Raw genomic sequence first — 14,313 nt, forward strand, 5'->3', positions numbered from 1 at the left:
GAAAGCCCTACCTCCAGCCGTTTGCTTAGAAATTCTAGGGACAATTAGGAGGCCTGCGTCTTGTGACCGTAGCGTACGTGTAGGTATGTACGGCAGGACCAAATCGGAAAGATAGGTAGGAGCAAGCCCATGTAATGCTTTGTAGGTTAGCAGTAAAACCTTGAAATCAGCCCTTGCCTTAACAGGAAGCCAGCCAATTATGTATTCAGTCAATAGTTTTTCACTTCCTGAAAAAGAACATAACAGTAATTTTTTGCTAAAAAGGTCACTCTAGAAATATAACTCTTGTTTGAAAGCCCATATCAAAGAAACCTCTTATGATTTTAATCATTCTCAACAATAATATTGACTGTTGCACTTTGTACAAAGAAGACCATCCATTTAAATACTCAAGTTAAAACTGAAATTACTTCAATTGAGACAGACCTGCAGCTTTCATATAGTATGTTCTGTGTGTTTGCATCACAAACATGTTAGTGATATACTAACAGTCTTTACAGATGGTACTTTGAGTTAGCAGTAAAGCACACATCAATCCTGTTATTAATGCAGAAACACATATCCCAGTGATAAAGAGTGGTAAGGACACTTGACCTACATTTGAACAGAAAAAGGATCGGTGTCTACAGGATCGGTGTCCCCCCCCGTGGAACGATTGAGATAATGTAGGCTAATGTGATTAGCATGAGGTTGTAAGTAACAAGAACATTTCCCAGGATATAGACATATCTGATATTTGCAGAAAGCTTCAATTCTTGTTGATCTAACTGCACTGTCCAATTTACAGTAGCTATTACATTGAAATAATACCATGCTGTTGTTTGAGAAGAGTGCACAATTATGAACTTGAAAATGTATCAATAAACCAATAAGGCACATTTGGGCAGTCCTGATACAACATTTAAACAGATATGCAATGGTTCATTAGATCAGTCTAAAACTTTGCACAAAAGCTGCTGCCATCTAGTGGCCAAAATCTAAATTGCGCCAGTGCTGGAATAATACATTATAGCCCTTCTCTTGCATTTCAAAGATGGTACAAAAAAATTTATATATATATATATATATATTTTTTACCAGATCTATTGTGTTATATTTTCCAACACTAATTTCACAAACTTCAAAGTGTTTCCTTTCAAATGGTATCAAGAATAATCATATCTTTGCTTTCAGATCCTGAGCTACAAGCAGTCAGATTTGGGTATGTCATTTTAGGCGAAAATGTAAAAAAAGGGTCCGATCCTTTTTATGGTTTTGAGGAACAACGATAAAATAACAGTAGCGAGGCTATATACAGTGGGTACCGGTACAGAGTCAATGTGCAGGGGCACCAGTTAGTCAAGGTAATATGTAGGTAGAGGTAAAGTGATTATGCATGCATAATAAACAGAGAGTAGCAGCAGTGTAAAAATGCAAATAGTAGTGCGGTAGCAGAGAGAACAGTCTATGACTAGGTTGGCTGGAGTCTTTGGCAATTTTTAGTGCCTTCCTCTCACACCGCCTGGTATAGAGGACCTGGATGGCAGGAAGCTTTGCCCCAGTGATATATTGGGCCGTACGCACTACCCTATGTAGTGCCTTGCAGTCGGAGGACGAGCAGTTGCCATACCAGGCGGTGATGCAACCAGCCAGGAAGCTCTCGATGGTGCAGCTGTAGAATTTGAGGATCTGAGGACCCATGCCATCTCCTCAGGGGGAATAGGCATTGTCGTGCACTCTTCACGACTGTCTTGGTGTGTTTGGACCATTATAGTTTGTTGGTGATGCGGACGCCAAGGAACTTGAAGCTCTCAACCTGCTCCACTACAGCCCCGTCAATGAGAATGGGGCCGTGTTTGGTCCTCCTTTCTCTGTAGTCCACAAGATACAAAGAAGAAGAAGTGGATGAAGAAGAAGAATGAGGGGTCCGTGGACAGGGGTTGGGATTTGTCTAGCGGTTCCTACCTGCAGGAAGAGAGGTGTGTGCTGGGAAATGTAGGCAGACGCAAAATGAGTAAGGCACTGGAGATGGAGAACCTGTATGATGAGCTGTAGACTACAAATTACGTAGCCATGTTAGATGGTGAGTATGCACAGGTACACTTTAAAAACATGGATACCACACGCAAGTAAGCAGTTCATCCTTTGTAAATAAGCTAAACAGTGAATGATCTAGTAAGGGGTCTAAAGTTTGTTACATTTTCACTCATTCTTCTTACCTTATATGCTTCTACATTTTGTAAATGCTATTTGATTTTATTGTATTTTGGTATTGATATTTAGCAGTTTCGCAAGTTTCTCAAGCTTTTTATAGTTTAGCATAGATTGTTTGCAGTTTATAGAGTCTCATGCATTTGAAGACTTTGGTGTAGATATTTAGCCGTTTCTCAAGTTTCTCATGCATTGTTGTGTTTTGGTATAGATGTTAAGCAATTTCTCATGTATTATGAGATTTTGATCTAGATTTTTTGCGGTTTCTCGAGTTTCCTTGCATTTTTGTATTTACTGTAGGCCTTTACTTTAACAAAGACATTACTTTTCATGAAAGTATCGTTGTTTTCTTCCAACAAATAAAGCCCACCTTATTGTTCTTTATTGTAGCCTTTGTAATTGTTCACACCTGTCACGACGTGTGTGTAGGTGGCAGGGAAGTCAGGCGCAGGAGAAACAAACTCGGTGTAACTGGAGTAGTTCAATAAAGTTAAAAACAAACTCCAAAACCAACGTACATAATAAAATAAACATGGGTATAATAACCCGTCATGCACCAATACAACAACACGAGCACATAACAACAAACAATCTCTGACAAGGACATGAGGGGAAACAGAGGGTTAAATACACAACATGTAATGAATGGGATTGGAACCAGGTGTGTAGGAAGACAAGACAAAACCAATGGAAAATGAAAAACGGATCAATGATGGCTAGAAGACCGGTGACGTCGACCGCCGAGTACCGCCCGAACAAGGAGGGGCATCGACTTCGGCAGAAGTCGTGACAATACCATAATGATGACCTTTAACCTTTTCAAAACATTTCAAACTCTAAAACTCTAAATAGTATAATTGAACGCAGCAATACTATTAACAAAAAAATGTATACAAAAATAAATGAAAGTGCTTGGCCAGGTAGGCTAAGTCAGACTCAGTGAGTACCCTGTTTGAAGGGGAGAATGATGTAGTGGGTTGCGCTTTGTAATAGAAAATAGAGGACCAACACAGACAAACAGAGTGTTGCTGTTCTTTACACTTTACAGTAACGTACTGTTGAACCAAAGTTAATTTGCAATTTACAGTAACATACTGTAGCTTTTTTACAGTAACTTACAGGTTACTGCCAGATACTGTAAAAACAACAGGATTTTCTTTAGTGTACACATGCAGCACTTTCTACTGTAGACCAGGGAGACTGTGATGCATTTCTAGTAAACTCTACCCTCAGGTCCTACCACATCATCTGCTATAGACTATCCATCTTGATATCATTTTCAATTTGTTACCTAATTTCATTTCACCGGGTGTGATGTGTAAGAAACTACATCTGCATCCTGTTTTATCAAACCAAAATTAAATTGGCAAAAGTTTAGTAACCTCATTGCAGTTTCTCATCCCTTTGCACATCAGCAGGCAATATGTTTGTTTGGTCAAATATAGCCTTTTGGTTACTGCAGTATAGCCTACAGGGCTGCAGTATAGTGAAATGTTTTCAGTAGAAAGTGTAAAGAAATAAAAAAAATACGTATATATAATATTCTGAATGTATTTATATTGTGATTCAATGTATAGTTGAAACTGAAATGTAATAAAAATGACTTCAGTGACATAATTGGTTGATTGTTTTATAGCTATACACTTCAACAGCCTAACCGTCACTCGCATCTGGGCCCTATCAGACACATAGACACATTAGACCCTTCTCATGAACATCAAAAGACTGCTTGGACATTATCCGCTTCATCACTAGTAAAATAATGTATACCGGTACACATCTTATTATATGACATTTGTTTTCATCGTAAACCTTTATTTTTCCATCAACATGTGCATGATCTGACTAGCTTTCAATCCATTATGTAGATAAATACAGTATGTACAGTAAATGCTACTTATTTTGCTTTGGACAAGCTGGTGCTACAGAAACTGATGAAGCTTTTATAATGGAACCCAATTATTTGGGGTCACGTCACTCTGATTATTGTTAGCAATGGTCTTTGCTGAAAGTGCTACATGTATAAAGAAAGACAACGACAGAACCACATGCAGTATTTTCAACCTGTGGTCACAGAATGTGTGAGATGTGCTTACTGGCTACATACATCTAATTTCGTTCAGTGTCAATGCCGTTTCAATGACATATTTGGCCTGTTTGTGCTTTCTGTTTCTATTCCCATTTCTGATTTCTCTGTGTGGATTTCAATAAATATGTTTATATTTACTTTAAAAGATTGTGGAGAGTTCTTGGAGATTATATGTGGATTTTGTATAAGACCCAGGGCCTCGAGCTTAATGATGAGCTTAGAAGGTACTATGGTGTTGAATGCTGAGCTATAGTCAATAAACAGCATTCTTACATAGGTATTCCTCTTGTCCAGATGGGATAGGGCAGTGTGCAGAGTGATGGCGATTGCATCGTCTGTGGATCTATTGGGGCGGTAAGCAAATTGAAGTGGATCTAGGGTGGCAGGTAAGGTAGAGGTGATATGATCCTTGACTAGTCTCTCAAAGCAATTCATGATGACAGAGGTGAGTGCTACGGGGCGATAGTCATTAAGTTCAGTTACCTTTGCTTTCTTGCGTACAGGAACAATAGTGGCCATCTTGAAGCATGTGGGGACAGCAGACTGGGACAGGGAGAGATTGAATATGCCCGTAAACACACCAGCCAGATGTTTGCGCATGCTCTGAGGACGTGGCTAGGGATACCATCTGGACTGGCAGCCTTGCGAGGGTAAACACGTTTAAATGTTTTACTCACGTCAGCCACGAAGGAGGAAAGCCCACAGTCCTTGGTAGCGGGCCGCGTCGGTGGCACTGTGTTATCCTCAAAGCGTGCGAAGAATGGTTTTAGCCTGTCTGGAAGCAAGAAGCAGGCTCAACGACGTGGCTGGCTTTCCTTTTGTAGTCCGTGGTTGTCTGTAGTCCCTGCCACATATGTCTTGTGTCTGAGCCGTCGAATTGCGAGTCCATTTTATCTCCATACCGACATCTAGCTTGTTTGATTGCCTTGCGGAGTGAATAATTACACTGTTTATATTCTGCCATATTACCAGTCAGCCTTGCCATTGTTAAATGCTGTGGTTCGCGCTTTCAGTTTCACGCGAATGCTACCATCTATCCACGGTTTATGGTTTGGGAAGGATTTAATAGCCACAGTGGGTACTACATCTCCTATACACTTCCTTATGAACTCAGTCACCGTATCCGTGTATGCGTCTAGATAATTTTTGCACGCTACGCGGAACATATCCCAGTCCACGTGATCAAAACAATCCATAAGTGTGGATTCTGATTGGTCAGACCAGTGTTGAATAGTACGAAGCACGGGCACTTCCTGTTTGAGTTCCTGCCTATAGGACGGGAGGAGCAAGATGGATTAGTGGTCAGATTTGCTGAAAGGAGAGTGGGGGAGGGCCTTGTAAGCATTCCAGAAGTTTGAATAGCAATGGTTGAGAGCCTTAGTACCGCGAGTAGGACAGTCAGTATGTTGATAGAATTTTGGCAGCCTAGTCATCAGATTTGCTTTGTTAAAATCCCCAGCTACAATAAATGCAGCCTCAGGATATGTGGTTTCCAGTTTTCATGTGGAGTCCATTGAAGTTCTTTGAAGTCCATTGAGGTTTTCGGCTTGAGGTGGAATGTAAACAGCCGTGGTGATGACGGAGGAGAATTATCTTGAGAGATAGTATGGTCGGCATTTAAAAGTGAGGTATTCCAGTTTGGGATGAACAAAATGACTTGCGTTCCTGTAGGTTCCTAAAATTACACCATGAGTCGTTAATCATGAAACATACCCCTTCGCCCTTCTGCTTCCCGAAGAGATATTTATTCCTGTCTGCGCGATGTACTGAGAATACTGCTGGCTTTACTGACTCCAATAGAGTATCCCGAGAGAGCCATGTTCCATGAAACAAAGTATGTTACAGGCCCCGATGTCTCTCTGGAAAGAAATCCTTGCCTGAAGCTCATCAACTTTGTTATCCAAAGACTGAACATTAGCGAGTAATATACACGGAAGTGGTGGGTGGTGTGCGCGCTTCCTAAGTTGAACCAGCAGGCCGCCTCGAGCGCCTCTCCTCCACCGGCGATGTTTTGGATCGGCCTCTGTAATAAGTTCCTGTAACGGCCGTCGTATGAATTGGACCAAGGCGCAGCGGGTTGAGTGCTCATTTTTACGTTTATTTTAAATAACCACGAACACTTCACAAAAACAAGAAAACAAGAAAACAAGAAAACGGACGACAACATAAAAGTTTGCAGGCTAACCCTAGCAGTGCAAAACAACCTCCCACAATTCCCAAAACAAACATACTCCTAATTATAGGACCTTCAATCAGAGGCAACAATAACCACCTGCCTCCAATTGAAGGCCCCAATCCCAATACTAAACATAGAAATAAACACCCTAGAAACAGGCATAGAACTATACAACATAGAACTAAACCAAACGCCCCTCTACATAAACACACATACAAAACCATATAAAACAAATACCCCCTGCCATGTCCTGACCAAACTCTAATTACAAGTAAACCCTTTACAGGTCAGGACGTGACAGTAACCCCCCCAAAGGTGCAGACCCCGGATGCACCTGACAACAAAAAAAACAAATCTACAAATAAAGGGAGGGAAGGGAGGGTGGCTGCCGTCACCGACAGCTCCGTGCTTACACACCCCCTCACCAAACCTCCTACAGTGGAGTTGGCTTAGGCTCAGGCCTTAGTCCCCTACCTGACCAGTCCACCCCCACTGAATACCTCAGCCTGAAGCCTGTCACTGTAGACCCTGGACTGGACTCTGGGAGCTCCGGACTGTAGGGCGACTCTGGGAGCTCCGGACTGTAGGACGACTCTGGGAGCTCCGGACTGTAGGACGACTCTGGGAGCTTCGGACAGTGGGCCGTCTCTCTTGGTTCCGGACAGTGGGCCGTCTCTCTTGGTTCCGGACAGTGGGCCGTCTCTCTTGGTTCCGGACAGTGGGCCGTCTCTCTTGGTTCCGGACAGTGGCCGTCTCTCTTGGTTCCGGACAGTGGGCCGTCTCTCTTGGTTCCGGACAGTGGGCCGTCTCTGGACGAGGCACTGTCGCCGGAAGTTCTGGACGAGGCACTGTCGTCGGAAGCTCGGGACTGGGCTGACTCACTGGAGGCCTGTTCCTTGTGGCTGGCTTAGGGCGCGCCAGACTAAGCACACGCACCAGAGGGCTAGTGCGAGGAACAGGAACAGGACGTACTGGACTGGCCTGACGCACTGGAAGCCTAGTGCGTGGGGCTGGTACTGGAGGTATCAGACTGGAGACACGCACCTCAAGGCTAGTGTGAGGAGCAGGAACAGGACGTACTGGACTGGGCTGATGCACTGGAAGCCTAGTGCGTGGTGCTGGTACTGGAGGTATCAGACTGGAGACACGCACCTCAAGGCTAGTGCGAGGAGCGGGAACAGGACGTACTGGACTGGGCTGATGCACTGGAAGCCTAGTGCGTGGGGCTGGTACTGGAGGTATCAGACTGGAGACACGCACCTCACGGCTAGTGCGAGGAGCGGGAACAGGATACACTGGGCCGTGAAGACGCACTGGCGGTCTTGAGCGCAGTACTGGCTCCACCCTTACTGGCTGGATGCCCGCTTCCCCCTGGCAAATACAACATAGAACTAATCCAAAAACCCCGGAAACATATATCAAACGCCCCTCTACATAAACACACACACAAAACCATATAAAACAAATACCCCCTGCCACGTCCTGACCAAACTCTAATTTCAAATAACCCCTTTACTTCTCAGGACGTGACAGTTCCATTGCTCTGGGGAGAGTGAACGAAGGATATGATTCGTAATGCTGATAGTTCTGGTGAGTTACTGTTGCTCTAATAACCAATAGTTCTTCCCGGCTGTATGTAATGACACAAAACATTTCCTGAGCTAATAATATAAAAAATAGTACATCAAATACAAAATACTGTACAGTTTTCTAAGAGCTAGTCGCGATGCTGCCATCTCCGTCGGCACCATCAATGTCACCATCAATGTCTGACTCAATTCCTACACTTAGTACTTCAAAGTAAGTCTTACCTCTGTTAAAATCACACAGAAGGAAAATTATATGTATCATAATACCAACATCAGACAACAATACAGAAAACCCTCAAATTGCTGAATTAAGTAAATTAAATCAATGATCAATGAACAAATTCTTATTTACAATGACGGCCTAACCCGGCCAAACACTAACCCAGACGACGCTTGTGCGCCGCCCTATGGGACTCCCAATCACGGCCGGTTGTAATACAGCCTGGAATCAAACCAAGGTCTGTAGTGACACCTCTAGCACTGAGATGCAGTGCCTTAGACCGCTGTGCCACTCGGGAGCAGAGATGTATTATAGGTAATGAATATGTAGGGGACTTCTGAGCTTACTACAGACTTTGTGGGGCAGCAGAAGGATCAGCGAGTGCAAATACAGAGGTTGTGAGTTCAAATCTCAGGGTCCAGTTTCATATTTTTTAATCTGGATCAGAATGATCCGGATTCTGTAATCCTCTTTTTTGCAATCCAGGATAAAATTGATCTGTGTCACGGCTGTCTAAAAGATCAGACCAAAGTGCAGCATGGTTGTAGTTCCACATATATATTTATTCCGTGAAACGTTGCAATACACAAAATACTTAAATAACAAAAACAACAAACCGTGACGCAGGGAGAAATAAACACTACTCAAAAAATAACAACCCACAAACACCAGTGGAAAAAAAAACTACTTAAATATGATCTCCAATTAGAGACAACGAGGACCGGCTGCCTCTAATTGGAGATCATCCCAACATAGAAATAGAAACCTAGAATAACCACATATAAATAGATAACATAGGAAACCACTCAAAAACACCCCCTGTCACGCCCTTACCTACTCTACTATAGAAAATGACATCTTACAAGGGTCAGGACGTGACAATCTGGCTGTTTTTGAGCCGTTTTTTCTGTGAAAAAAAATTGGATAGGATCATTGATCCCATTCTAAATCCAGATTAATCAATTTGAAAAACTGGCTCCTGATAACAGGTAAAACAGATGTCCTAACTTTTTGCTCAGTGACGTCATGGTAACTTACAGGGAACTCACCAAGGCAGTTTCAGTGCTTTGCATAGCCCAGAAGCACGACTGGAGGGGTTTGAAAGTTCATGAAAGGCCCTGTGTTGTTGGATTTGTGATGCTACCACCCACTCAAGCACTTTGCATACATTACTGTATGATTTGTGGCCTCGTACGAACCATCCTGATCTCGCATGGTCACATTCTGTTTCACTACACAGACAGAATGTGAGCTCGCGAGATCACAATGGTTCGTATGAGGCTATATGATTTGGGCTATGTGTCGTATGGAGGTTAATACAGTTCCACCGTGATGCCGGTGCGTTTTGTATTTCTAACCCCTGTTAAACATTGCGTGTTTGAGCTACAGACTGCTGAACTTTGACACTCACAAGTCACACAAGAGTTGTTAGAATCAACAAAGTTTCCAGGACATAGTGTCTATAATACTGTAATAAGCTCACATAGTTGCTGTCACAAACTCCAAACTCCACACAGTTTTCCATGACTAGTTGGATATTATTTCCAACTGAGCAAACAATTTCAGTACTTACTGCATTCTTATAAATACATTTTTTATCAGGTTTTGGACATTCATTTTTTTATTGACATTTGTCAAATCAAGTTCCATTTCCTGTAGTACACGATCAGCTCCTTTGTTGAGGGAGAGGTTGTTGTCCTGGCACCACACTGCCAGGTCTCTGATCCCCTATCTAAGAGGCTTTCTTATTGTCATTGGCGATCAGGCCTACCACCGTTGTGTCGTCAGCAAACTTAATGATGGTGTTGGAGTTGTGCGCAGCCACACAGTCGTGGGGGATTAGGGAGTACAGGAGGGGACTACGCATGCACCCCTGAGGTGCCCACGTGTTGAGGGTCAGCATGGCGGATGTGTTGTTGCCTACCCTCACCACCTGGGGGTGGCCCGTCAGGAAGTTCAGGACCCAGTTACAGAGGGAGGTGTTCAATTCCAGGGTCCTGAGCTTAATGATGAGCCTGGAGGGCACTATGGCGTTGAACGCTGAGCTGTAGTCAATTAACAGAATTCTCATATAGATGTTTCTCTTGTCCAGGTGGGAGAGGGCAGTATGGAGTGCAATAGAGATTGCGTCATCTGTGGATCTGTTGGGGCGACATGCGAATTGGAGTAGGTCTATGGTGTCTAGGATGATGTTGTTGATGTGAGCCATGACCAGCCTTTCAAAGCGTTTGATGGCTACAGAAATGAATGCCACGAGGCGATAGTCACTTAGACAGGTTACTTGAAGAGAGCAGGCAAGAAGATTGTCAGGTGTCCGACCCCCTAGCAACCACCACTGGGAGTTTGGGGATCCAGTTTATGACCCCCTAGTCTCTCTGGCACCGTCAGGGGATGGGTGGAGTAAGTCTCAAACGCAGCGGAACCCGTAATAGGTCTACCTCTATACCATGTGTAAATGCCACACAGTGGATGTTGACTGTAAAAAAAGAAATCCTTAATTTCACATGCGGAAGTAATTCAAGCTAATAACTGTGTTATTCCCTCTGCTCCTCCCTGACAGAGACATGGCTGGCGCTTTAAGATTCCTCCTCAGTGGCTGTCTGCTGCATGGGGGGTGGCTGTGGGGGTTGGGATCATTGGCCAAGATCAGGGGTGAAAGTAAGGCGGTACGGTCCAATACGGCGTCCAGACAAAATAAATAGTGGAGGTATGCCGTACCGGTAAAACATGAGCCTATCACAATAATTACAACAAAATATCATAAAAAGTAGGCTATTACACCGTTATTTACCAATACCGCATGTCAGAGGCATGAAACATTTGTGAATTTACTTGAAAATGTGTGGTATAGCCTACGCTCCAAAATGTGATGTGGTTCGAGTGGATGAACGTGCTCGGGTACAGCCTAGTGAAGGGGCCATTTGAAATGTTTCAGATGATGCAATCAGATGAAAACCTCATGACTGGTTGGGTTTATGCCATAATAAAAGGTAATACATTTTAAAAGTTAAATGACAAATCTTTACGACTAGGCCCACAGAGATCCTATTGAATTAACAGGGATTATGTAACTAATTCTATGATTAGGCCCATAAAAATGCACACAAATATAGGTCCCGTACCGGGAAGAAATGAAACCTACTTTCACCCCTGGCTAAGATGATATGTGCAGCAGCAATATGTAGTAGTAATAATTAATTTGCAATAGTTCTTGATACACACTCACACCCTAACAATGTCCTATGTTGATCGTAAATATACACATTTAAATGAAGTGTCACCCAGCTGGAAAAAAATGATTTACAGAGATAACTTGTGCTGAAATACAGTACATCTAAAATGCTGTCTTTGTTTAATTGAATGAGTCACATCGAACTCTATAAAGACTTGTGCTGTTGTGTGTGTGTTTTAGGTGTTCACTGTGCAGATTGGACAGCCTTGCTGCCTCAGAGTATTACGGCTCTGAAGGGATAATGTGTGTGCATTCCTTGCTCATTTACACTTGGTTCCTTGAAATCAGTGGACTATAATCCCTGCCTAAAATCTCACTCATGTAACACAATTTGAATGAGAGGTGGAACAGATAAGACAAACACAGTAGGCTCCAGTCCATCTGGGAACATGAACCAGAAAGACTGTACTATAATCCTGGACAACATGCCTACTGGTGGCACGTATTACTTCAGACTAGGATGTGGCAATTGTGTCAAGCGGAACTTTGGCACACCTGTTCAAATAAATATCACAGGTAGGACACAATCTGCGTTGTTTAACTATTTGGGGCTTGGTGTCCCGCTAGCGGGATAATTCTGACAACATCCGGTGAAATTGGAGAGAGCCAAATTCAAATTACAAAATCGTAATATTAAACATTCATGAACATCATTTAAAAGCTTAACTTCTTGTTAATCCAACTGCGTTGTCAGATTTCAAAAAGCATTTACGCCGAAAGCATACCATACGATTATCTGAGGACAGCGCCCCACATCAAAATACTTTTTCTACCGGCACAGGTTTCACAAAAATCATAAATAGCGATTAAACAAATCACTTAACTTTGAAGATCTTCCTCTGTTTGCAATCCCAAGGGTCCCAGCTACACAATGAATGTTCGTTTTGTTCGATAAATTCCTTTTTTTTATCCAAAAAAAGTCAGTCAACATGAATACAAAGGAATTCAAAAAGCTACCGGTAAACTTCGTCCAAACAAGTCAAACAATGTTTCTATTCAATCCTCAGGTACCCTAATATGTAAAGAAAAAATCCGGATGGATTTCCCTCGGGTTTTCACCTGCCATATCAATTCTGTTATACTCACAGACATTATTTTAACACTTTTAGAAACTTGAAAGTGCTTTCTATCTAATTCTACCAATTATATGCATATCCTAGCTTCTGGGCCTGAGTAACAGGCAGTTTACTTTGGGCACGTCAGCCAGGCAGAAATTCAGTATACTGCCCCCTAGCCCTAATAAGTACATAATGTTGCCGCTACTCTCTCTTTTGACCAAAAATAACTTCTAGACATCAGGACTGCGATTACTCACCACAAACTAGCAGAATCCTTTTTCTTCTTACATGACTCTGACGAGCCCTAGGCGGAGGATATACGGCTCCCTCTGGAACAGGCCCCGACCCCAGCGATCTGTGCGAAGAGGAGGCGGAGAAAGAGAGGCTGCCTTCTGAGGAGTAGGAGGCGATCGAATAAACCCCCACTCCCCTCAATTCTGCTCACAAACACACAATCTTTGGACAATAAAATGGACGAGTTATTGGGAAGATTAAACTACCAACTGGACATTAAAAACTGTAACATCTTATGCTTCACGGAGTCGTGGCTGAACGACGACAATATCAACATACAGCTGGCTAGTTATACGATGTACCGGCAAGATAGAACAGAGGCGTCTGGTAAGACAAGGGGCGGCAGTCTATGTATTTTTGTAAACAACAGCTGGTGCACGATATCTAAGGAAGTCTCGAGCCATTGCTTGCCTGAGGTAGAGTTTCTCATGATAAGCTGCAGACCACATTACCTACCGAGAGAGTTTTCCTTTACATTCTTTGTAGCTGTTTACATACCACCACAGTCAGAAGCTGGCACCAAGATAGCATTGAATTAGCTGTATTCCACCATAAGCAAACAAGAAAACGCTCACCCAGAGGCAACGCTCCTAGTAGCCGGGGACTTTAATTCAGGGAAACTTAAATCAGGTTAAATGTGCACCCAGAGGGAAAATAACTCTGGACCACCTATACTCCACACACAGAGATGCATACAAAGCTCTCCCTCGCTCTCCATTTGGCAAACTGACCATAATTCTATCCTCCTGATTCCTACTTGCAAGCAAAAATTAAAGCAGGAAGCAGCAGTGACTAGATCAATAAAAAAGTGGTCAGATGAAGCAGATGCTAAGCTACAGGACTGTTTTGATGGCACAGACTGGAACATGTTCCGGGATTCCTCCAATGGCATTGAGGAGTACACCACATCTGTCATTGGCTTCCTCAATAAGTGCATCGATGACGTTGTCCCCACAGTGACCGTACGTACATACCCCAACCAGAAGCCATGGATTACAGGCATCATCCGCACTGAGCTAAAGGCTAGAGTTGTCGCTTTCAAGGAGTGGGACTCTAACCCGGAAGCTTATAAGAAATCCCGCTATGTCCTCTGACGAACCATCAAACAGGCAAAGCGTCAATACGGGACTAAGATCAAGTCATACTATACCGGCTCTGATGCTTGTCGGATGTGGCAGGGCTTTCAAACCATTACAGACTACAAAGGGAAGCACAGCTGAGAGCTGCGCAGTGACACAAGCCTACCGGATGAGCTAAACTACTTCTATGCCCGCTTCGAGGCAAATAACACTGAAACATGCATGAAAGTAAAAGCAGTACCAGAAGACTGTGTGATCACGCTCTCCGCAGCCGATGTGAGTAAGACCTTTAGACAGGTCAACATTCACAAGGCCGTAGGGCAGGACGGATTACCAGACTGACATTTTCAACCTCTCCCTGTCCGAGTCTGTAACACCAACATGTT

Source organism: Salmo trutta, chromosome 37 (genome assembly GCF_901001165.1).
Source record: "Salmo trutta chromosome 37, fSalTru1.1, whole genome shotgun sequence".
NCBI classification, from domain to species: domain Eukaryota; kingdom Metazoa; phylum Chordata; class Actinopteri; order Salmoniformes; family Salmonidae; genus Salmo; species Salmo trutta.